Below are 10,720 nucleotides of genomic sequence, written 5' to 3' on the forward strand. Positions count from 1 at the left end.
CAAAAATCTACAACTAAAAGTATACAACCAAGTGGAAAACAATTTTTGGCATCATGAAACTGTTTAGCTTGCCATCGTGCACCATGACAATGTTGGATATGTGGATATATCAATGGATCGAACTTGGTCATAAACTCATCATAATGCAATTCACTCTCCTTCAATACATTTTTTTTGGATTCATCTCCATCTTATTTTGGTATGTCTCATATTCATATCTTATCCATGAAACTGGTGTCAATTCATTAATATTCTCAATTTGCATTGAAAATTTGCGTAAATCTCCACAATATTCACACTAATATTTGATGTATTACACTTTGAACTCATCTAAATCTTCTAATTTATCACATAATATGGACTTGACAAATTGGTTGTACTACTAGTGATGACCAAATTAGGATCAAGTACTGCAATAACTTTTTTATATGGTTGCAAGTGTAGACCGAATTCCACATGATTTCAACAACAACAAGTTTCACGCATCTTATTTATGTGTACAAATGAAGGACACAAACTCTCAAACATTCTCTGACATATTTGACATTTGAAAATTCTTGCTTGAATGATTGAAATAATTCACTTTGAGTTTTACCTATGAAATGTTTTGGATGTTCAATTTTGGCCCTTATCTCTTGATCTTTAATTTGTATAGTATCACATTTGTCGAAAGAAACACAAGAATGTGTGGTCCAAAATTCAATAACTTATTTTTTTACATCTTCAAAAATTCTATCTTTTTGAAGAAATCTACAAATATTCACCCAATTATTCTAAATGTTATCATCTAGCATATTCCTCCTCTTGATGTATCTCAAAATAGTTCTTCTAGATATATTTAGTACATCAAAAATTGCACATACCTATTTTCTATGTGTCAATTTTCTACTAGATATAGTAGTCATTAATGCTCTATATGCATTACTCAAATCACCTCTTCGAGTTGTGTTGTCAATTTTGTTATAAGTATTTTGCAAGTTTTCAACTATTGTTTTATTAATATTATGCACATGGTTTTTCTTATTATCAACACCCAACAGCTCCAAAACAGGTCTCATATCTTTTCTCCTAAATAACTTGACAAATAATTGTGCCTATCCAAATATACTTTTTATCTTTGAAATATGCATCCCACATGTTTTAACAATGCTTTCTTAGTGTTATCATTTATCATATCTTTAGATGGAATTTAGTTAAAAAGTAGTTCTTCATCCAAATCCATCAAATTAGCTATGCCTTCTAATTTTTTTCTATCATTATGTTAGCACTTATAGTTTTAACACATCCTGGTGTTTTGGTCTCATGTTCGTCATTGAAGTTGAACTTGAAGTTCTGTTTACTTCAACTTCAACTTCAGGTCAGCGTCAATCATCATCTGCCAACCCAGTTTCTTTCCTCGCATCTGCCTTATTGAAACTGAAGTAGAAGTTGAAACCCATCCCTCCAAAACTTCAACTTCAGGATCAGTGTCGATTTTGCGCTCTAACATAAGTTGTATGCAGGTTTTAATTTGCCGAATCAGATCAAGGTGGGTCCCAGTACAACATCTCCCGAGGCATGTTAAGTCATGAATAGAAAAATCTAAGGTGGTATGTGCTCAAGCTATGACAGAAATTGGAAAAGACTAATATTTTCATGTCATGATTATCCAGTTGAGCTATGTACGTGTGGATTTGATGGAATGTGTAAAACAGAGCACATGTGACATGCTTCCCAGTGCATACCACATTAATGAACAATTATTGGCCTTACTCACTGAATCTGCCCTGTAATCTTTTGCACAAGCCTACCTTTAAATGCATTGATTTTCGGCCTTTTTCCCACTCTTTCCATTTTCTCCATAGAAATTTCAGCAGACTGGATAGGAAGGGCGAATTACAGGATGTTTCTCTATTGAGCTGTAAGTGCATTTTTCATTCCCTTCTGCATTTCAAATTATTTTTACTTTGTTTTGGGCCATTTCTAGCCTTAGCTTCTTTTTATAATCATGTTTTTTTTTAACCCAAAGTTGCCTAAGTTAGAAAAACCACCTTTGCTCAGCTCACTCCCTGAAATTCGCAACACATTCTTGGTAAATAGAAACCTATTTGAAATAGTAGAACGAGCCAAGAACACCCCATCAAGTCTCATTTACTAGAGATTAGTGGAGAGTGGGTTACTAGAAGCCGTTGCTTTTCCCGTTGCTATCCAATACCCTGAATGTATCCTTGAGTGTGCAAATCATTTCGACCCTATTTCTAGGTGTGTTAAGAAAACTTTAGGGGAAGTAGCTATCAAAATCAACAGAACTAGTGTAAATTTTGCCCTCAGGATCCCTCATAAAGAATCCTATGAGCCATGGACATTTGAGGAGGCTGAGCACCTGTATGCAGCAAAAAAAACTAGCTATGACACCAAGATTTCTCAGTCCTGGCTCTTGAAGCCTACAGAGGGGGGTTCTAGGCTACCTAAACCATTGACTATCGAACATTTTATCAAAGAGATTGCGGATATTGTCCTCCTATTGAATAGAATTAAAGGGAACGAGCATGTTTTCCACTAGGAATCCTGGATGTATTTCTTTATATAGAAGATAGTTGAGGGAGTCAAGTTCATTGATTGGTCAGACCTCATAGCTAAGAACTTGCACAAGGGCTTGATTAATGTGACCAACTATGGTCCGTTATTCTTGTCTTCTTACCTGATCTACATCCTAGTGGTGTCCAAAGATTGGGACTATCTCCCACATTCACCTTGGGTAGATGACATGCCTATCTATCAGTATTACAGAGATCTCCAAGAAGACACAGTATGCAAAGAGTTTAAGAAAATCAATGATGTCTTTTTAGGGAAATTGGTTTTTGAACTGCAAGGTCGAGAGAATGATAGGATGTCAGAGGAAGCCGTGCAAGCTATTCAAACTTATGGTTGCTATTTTATTCATTTTCCCAGATTTATCTATATCAGAGTAGGTGGTTTTCCTGGTGAGCCCTTGAAATTACCACACTTCTGTTCAGACTCTATGGTGTTATTAGAGATGTGTAGACAGTTTGCCTCTCTTGTTGAGTCCTTTCAAATTTCTAAAAAATCCTCTTCAATATTCTTCCTGATTGAAATTGGACATTATAGATGCCCTAGTGTGAAAGAAGCTCTATTGTTAGCCAAGTCATTGACCCGCTTGTGTCTTAAACCTTTCACCTCTCGGCTAGATTTTGATTACACCGGCTTTACCAGAAACAATGTCAAAAATGCATTTTCTCTATTTCACTCCCCACAGCTAGAGGATTTATGGGCGAATTGCCACAATGAATTTGAGATGAGGAAGAGGCTTTGGTCACGCTTAACCATTAAGTAGGTCATCATGTTCAACGTGAAGCTGGATACTTATGGGCTGAAGGATGATGATTCTAAGGAAATAGTTGATCAATTTTACATGGATCAAATTGAATGCATGCCTATTTTGGAGATCGACTAAGAGAAAAGAGAAGAGAATGATGTGTATGCCCGTACCAAGGATGTGATAGCCAGAACTGCCAAATGGATAAAGTCAAAGGTGGCAGTTACTCTAAGCTTTTCTGAGAAATCTTCAAGGAGTAGAGATAAAAAGGTTGCCCAGAAGTAAACTAATCAAAGTGTTTGTGAATTTGTTACAGGTCCACTTGAAGTCAAACTTGAAGCAGTTCTAGAAACACTTCAACTTCAGGTTCAAGAGAAGACTCCAAAAAGTAAAAGGATAACTCACTCGAGTACGAAGAAGGCACTAATCGCTAAAATCAAGAGCACCATAACTGTGGAGCTCAAGGCAGCAAAAGACCCACCCATGGTAGACAATTTACCAGAGCCTCAGAGCTTGTCAGCGACTGCTAACAATCAACAGGGTAACCTCGCCCTAGTCAATATTTCCTCCACTACAGAAAAAGAACAGGCAACTCCCAAATGGCTGGAGACATCAATGGAAAAGAAGAGAAGCATTGTTCCCATATCCATGCCAATTGACGACCTAGTTAGCAAGTGCCTTGGTAAGATGCCTAAAGTGAAGAAAGCAAGAACAGAGTCGAGGATCAACTTTGACAAAACTTCAGGGTGGTGGGTGGCAGAGATAACCACACCACCTGATGGAAGTGCTCACGACTCCATAGCTCCTCAAGATTACCAGATAACCAAGGTCAACCTTGGCAGATATGAAATTCTTTGAAGTATCCAACAAGAAGATTGCAGAAAGGGTGTGGAAAGACGGGCAAGATAAGCAAGAGATGAAGGAAACGATTAAAAGCATGGCTCAATATATCAATGCTATCCTTCATCCCGAGGCTAAGCCAATCAGTGAGATGTCAGTGATCATTGACGTGTCTTCCCTGACCAACCAATAGTCACTGGAAAATTTGCACAAGTGTAAGGCGGTGGCAAAAATAGCAGGTGAGTGGGTGCTGGATGTTTTGCATAACACTATCAAACACATAGGTCACTTAGATCAGGCATCAAAGGAAATATTGAATATCTCCAAGAAGGTGGAAACAAGCAATGATGGGTATGAAAAGGAAAGGAATAATTGGTCCAAAATAGTTATGTGGTTGGAAGACGTGCAGGAGCTCGGTCTACAAAAGTTTCAGGCTAAATGCCCTATAGCCGGTCTTGATGAAAAAACCTTGTATGTCATTAAAGATTGTATTGAATGGAGAAATGAAGTGCAGACATAGGGAATATCTGAGATCAAAGAAGCTCTGCAAGAACTCAGAGTCATTCAACAGATTATTCAGAATGATCTCAAATGGTTCACCAAGCAGTTCATGGAAAAGGATGATGACTCCGTTGCCCAATCAGAAGAAATAATTAAAGAAGTGCAAAGGAAATTTTAGGAGTGGCAAGATAAAAAGACGCTGGCTAAGTAGGACTTCTCCAATGTGGCGCATACTGAGGCAATGCTGATCATTAACTTAAAGCACCTAGAGATGCACGAGGAAAAGGTCGGACCGAGTTGAAGAAGATAAAGGAAGTTTGGAAGCAGAGATTCGCCTACATCGGCTTGCCACATCAGTTGGTTATCTCGACCTTTTTGGCTACGTATGAAAGGTGGAAAATGGCTAAAGGTGCGACCAATGGAGACAGCACTGCAAGCGGTTGCGCTTGATGGTGTTTTCATTATCTTTCCTTTGCCGTTTTCAATCTCAGTTACTTTTCAAGAATGATAGTTTTCTTGGCAAAAAGATGATTAACTCCTAGCTGGGTAATTTTGGCTTTGGTCCAGCCCCATGCCTATAAATGTAATAATTTGTATTGTTTTAGGGGTGAGAATTTCTCTGGTAGACCGATAGACAGAACTATTTTTGTTTATGGTTTTATTTCTAGTTTAGAGGTAGCAACTCAGAATTTATGCAGACATATTGAAACTCTACAGTTTGAATCTTGGCTAAAGGTTTTTTGTGAGTAGATACTATTATCTTCTTATTTCATTTATTATTTCTATAAATGCTAGTTAAAGCTTTTAGTTGTGCTTGTCATTGATTCTGAATTTGTGAATTCTGAGTATTAGGAATGCTGTGAGAAACTAGTGGTTTTATTGCCTGCTCAATGTTTTAATTCTCAATTATGTGGATCATTTTGATAGTTAAAATCGAGTGGTTCTTTTGCATTAAAGTTTGTTTCATATTGATGAAATGAAATAAGTTGTTTCAGCACTTTCAACAGATCATTTTTATTGTAAAGATCTTTCTGTTGAATCCTTTAAACTAAAAACTTCGATTGCAATAAAGGTAGCTGCGCCTGTTTTCATTAAGAAAATATTAAGCAGAGAATTCCTAAGCCTCTCGGATAGGAATTCATTTGTTAGTTTACATTCTTTTCTCTATTTATATATATAAACTTTCATGGGAAAAACTGTTCACTAACACATTAGAAGTGTTAATTTCTTCCTCTTCATTACTTTCATTCTCTTTATGAATTTGATCCTCTTTAAGAATTTTGGTAGGTTGGTTTTGGTTACGTTTTGTATGACCTTTCATTTTGTCATCTCTTATTCTATCGTATTTCTTTGATCTTTTCCTTTTACTGCCCATTTAATACTTTAATCTATAGAAACAACAAAAAAAAATTAGATTTCACTAAATACCAACCAATGCTTCAATATAGAATACATAAAAATAAGTAGATGAGAAAAAACACCTTAAAAATATTCGATCCTTTGCAGTTCTAATTAAATCCATGCAATAGTTGTTGAAAATGGCTTCAAAAATTGTTGTCTTTCGAAAATGCCCTTTTATTTTTCAATGTTTTCTATATTTATTAAAAAGAAGAAGTAAAATGATAACTTTATTTTATATGAAACTGCCAACTTAACCATAGGCGGTTTGATAGGCCGATGGGGATTATGGCTGATATCCTTTCGGCTGAAAGGGTTATGGTTGAAATGTTTTTGGTCGTAACTGTCTAGGTGGCATCCTAAGTGGTAGCCACACAAGCAAAAATAAGAACTTCTGTAAACATCTCACTTTGAAGTTAAGATATTTATTAGGTTTATCATTAAAATGATAGTTTACTTTTATGTCATGATTAATTAAAATAGTAGTTTAAACTTATGTTCATAGTTTGGGTTATGGTCTTGTATAGGATTATGATTATGGTTTAAATTACAGTGACAAGGTTTTAGGTCAAGGTTTATGATAATAGATCATGATTATCTTCTAATTAAGAAGTTTTAAAAATATATTTATGTATATATCTGTTCCACTTAAAATATGATTGCTAGTTATGTATTTAATTTAAAAATTGAAAGCGAATATAATATATAACAAATTTTTTTTTTTCTTAGATAATATAGTTAGTCTTTTGACAAAAATATACATAAACAATTGCATCTAAGATTTAAAAATAATAATATATAAGTTTTCATGTAATTAATCTATATTTTGTTTCATTAAACATCTTGTTTGATCCTTATTGATAAGCCTGGGAGTAAATTTCACAAGTTTATTATTTATTATTAGATATTTATATAAATTTATTAAATAATAAATAACAAATATTGGTTAGGGTTTTAATGATGGATAATATTATGGTTAAAGTTATGGTTTTGATTAGAGTGACAATTAAGGGTTAGGGTTAGGATTATATTTTAGGGTGTAGGATTAAGATTATAGTTAATATTATGGTTAGAGTTAAGATTTGAATAATCATTAATGGTATCATTTGAGCTTAGGATTACAATTATAGTTAGCTTTTAGGTTTATATCACACCTGCAATTATGGTTAGGGTTAATATTTAAGGTTATAGCTCTAGGACAACAATTTACACTAATTGGAACATTCTCCTCAACATCTAGCACTTTGACAGCTCAAAAAATTTAGCAAGAAGAAGTACCCATTGGATCCCTCCAATAATGTCTATTGTCAAGCTCAATTTTGATGGGGTGGCAAGAGATGGTTTGGTGGCCATTGGAGGTATGCTATGAAATTCTAGGGGAGAAGTGTTGTTAGCCTACTCAGGGAATCTAGGACAGGAAACTAATAACATGGTGGAGGCCACTGCCTTACTTTTGGGTTTTAAATTTGTCATGGAGATGAAGGTTAGGAAGTTAACCATAGAAGGGAATTCTAAACTTATCATTGACTCTATCCAAAGGCATACTCAACTGGGTTAGGCTTTACATTGCATAATGGGGGGACAATTGGCAATTCCTAATGACCCTTGATCAATATGAGTTACATCATTCTTTTAGGGAAGGCAATGTGTTAACAGATGCTATGACAGGCTTGGGATTTGAATTGGATAGCCTAAAAAGCTGGACAAGTATTGAAATGCTACCAGATTACATAAATTCCCTCATAAGTAGGGAAATGACCCCTCTAAACTATGTTTGATGATTACCCAAATTTGGAGAACTTGCATTTTTTGTGGCTTTCCTAATAAAATGATGGTTAAGATCATCTTAATTATGACAAGACATTAAGCAAGGATCAATTATGTGAATTTCATCACACAAGGGCACATAAAAATGAAGGAAATTAATAACCATGACTTAAAAAAAATAGCCATCATTTTTTTGTGGTATGGGATGATTACAAAAAAAGTCATCATTATTATTACTATCTAATCATTAAGGTACGCTCAGATCATTTACACTCCTTGTAATGATGTCTTAAGATGGCCTAAACATTCTAGATATTGCATCCCCATGAAGAGTAAGGTCTAAGCCATTTTTAGCCCTACTTGTGTGATTTCTTGGGTGGTGTTTTTCTTGCAAAAAAAAATTAACAAGCTCATGGAAAGTGATATCATTGAGGAGCAAGTTCTCATGGGTGGGGACCTTAACAGACTATAGCCCATGAAGATGGAGGATTTCTCCAAAAGGTAGGCAACTTGGATAATGTTGAAGGAAGGGGGGTTTGTCCCATACATGTAGGCCATAGTCGACTATGATGAAAATTGTTCTCAACAATTCCTCAGTAGTTGGAAGGATAGAAGGGTCACAATTAATGGTATCACCCTAAAGGTGAATGAGGAGACCACATGTATGGTGATGGGCCTTGACATAACTGGTAGAAGATTGCAAAGGTGACAGATGAAGCTAATCTGTCTAGGTTTTTCAGAGGTGACGAAGCCCTAGATAGGTATCATGGTGGTTTTTAGAGGGATAAGTTACCTGAGCCTTGGGATGACATGTACTTGGTCATAATGAAGTATTTCACCTTGGAAAGTAGATATGGTGTGTATTATGTTTACTATTTCCCTTTGCTTAATCACTTTCGTAATGGGGAGTTAGTCTGCATTCCCTTTATTTTGATGCATGCCCTAGAAGAGATAGTTATGGATGCTAGGAAGGAAAAAAAAGAAAGGGGGTAATTTCACCATTTTGTACCAAGGGCTCATGTTCTGCTTATTTTAGTTCCACATGGCCCTTTTCTATCCCAATGTCATAGCCATTGATAATTTCCTCCCCACTGGTGATCTCCTTCATCTTGAGTTTGTGAATGGTAGCTATGCCCCTACTCCACAAGCCTCACCATGCCAAACCTTGATCAAGAGTAAGAAAAACAAAACCCTAGTTTTGGAGTCGGTTGGCAATAAAAAAGTTTAAATTGAAAAGAGGGTGGAAGTGGAGATTGGAGACTCGATGATGAATGTTATTGGAACAAAAGAAGATCGGGTAGGCTTGCTAAGACCAAGGGTAGATTTAAACAAATGGCCAGATGCTCTCAAGAGAAGGAGGAAGAAGGGACTAATTTGGAGGAGAGTGCTAAGACCTCGAGGGATGATAAGGAGAAGTTGAAGGAGGATATTGCTAACAAAGAGGAGGAGAAATGGGATGACACTATTGATGGCACTTGGGATTTTGAGGCGAAAAACCCTACCAAGGACCCTTCCCAAGATCCCACCCATATTTCTACCACTTTTATCTTGTTATCTACTACTAACTAGACAAAGAACAAGTCTAACAAAGCCTCCCCTGACACTATTTATTCCCCTGTAAGGCTTGATGGTCTAGAAATCTTAAGGGCTCCCACTAACAATTTGGATGTGCAAGATAAGAGGAAGTCCCTTGTGAGTTGTAGCAAAGAAATAAAGATAGGTATTGCAGAGGAGGTGGTTGTTACTCCCAAACACATCTAGGAACTGAAGGATCAGTGTCAAATGCTGGAGGAAGGGTTCACCCACTTCTCCAAATTCTCCCTAAAGGTGACACATGTGGCAACGACCACCCTCCATCTATTGGCTTACAAGAAGGAGGAGGAAGGCCTAGTTAAAGATGATTCGAAACTGCTTTAAAATTTCCTTGCAGAGGAGTGGGCTAAGGTTCTGCTGGCTAGGAAATGCAAGAAGAAAGATGCTAGTTAGTGGCCTTTCCAATGCCTGGTGTTTTTTGGTGATTTTCTAGTAGTTTCTTTCTATCTAGTTTAGATGGTTTTGGTTTTTCGGTGGAACTTGGGTTTGGGTTGTGGGTGGTACGATGCGCTCGCCACCTACATGTCCTTTGTTAATCTGTTAAACTTTGTTAGTTTTAAGAACATGAACTCTAGTACCTTTATTTATTGTTGTTTTTGATGTAATGTGTTAAGAGGTCTATTTGGTTTTCTGTTGATAGTTACACTACTGTTGTATAGGGCCAACCCCTTGTTTTGGCTGCTTTTATATCAAAAACAATTTATGTTAATGCTAGGATTAGGTTCAAGATTGGGTTTAAGAGTTTGGGTTATGATGTTGGTTAAGACTAGGGTAAATTTAATGTTTGTGTTAGAGTTAGAGTTGGTACAATATTTATTAGGCTTATAATTAAAAAAATAGTTAATTTTATGTGATGATTGATTAAAATAGTAGTTTAAGTTTGTCATGATTGGTGTTCATAGGTTGTGTTATGGTCTTGTATAGGATTATGATTATGGTTTAAATTACAGTGATAAGGTTTAAGGTCAAGGTTTATGATAATAGAACATGATTATCTTCTAATTAAAAGGGTTTTTAAATATATCTGTGTATATATTCTAATTAAAATATGATAGCTAGTTATCATGTATTTAATTTAACATTTTAAAATGAATATAATATATAACAACTTATTTTATTCTTTTTTTTTTCTTACATAATATAGTTAGTCTTTTGACATAAAAATATATAAACAATTATATCTAATAAAAATAATAAAAACATAAAAGTTTTCATGTAATTAATCTATATTTTATTTCACTGTAGTTTGAATAATTTAACAGTTTATCTTTAAGATTGATAAAATCAATTTTTTTTAAAGATTTT

General features: G+C 35.4%; 1 pseudogene; it reads right to left on the reverse strand.

Annotated features, from left to right (window-relative positions):
- LOC149564893 (tyrosine decarboxylase 2 pseudogene) overlaps positions 1–1,489 on the reverse strand; it is a 28,197-nt pseudogene extending 26,708 nt beyond the window's left edge.
- Between the last annotated feature and the right edge of the window lie 9,231 nt (positions 1,490–10,720).

Source organism: Cupressus sempervirens, chromosome 3 (assembly GCF_028749045.1).
Source record: "Cupressus sempervirens isolate cs-2001-9-10 chromosome 3, ASM2874904v1, whole genome shotgun sequence".
In the NCBI taxonomy this organism is placed as follows: domain Eukaryota; kingdom Viridiplantae; phylum Streptophyta; class Pinopsida; order Cupressales; family Cupressaceae; genus Cupressus; species Cupressus sempervirens.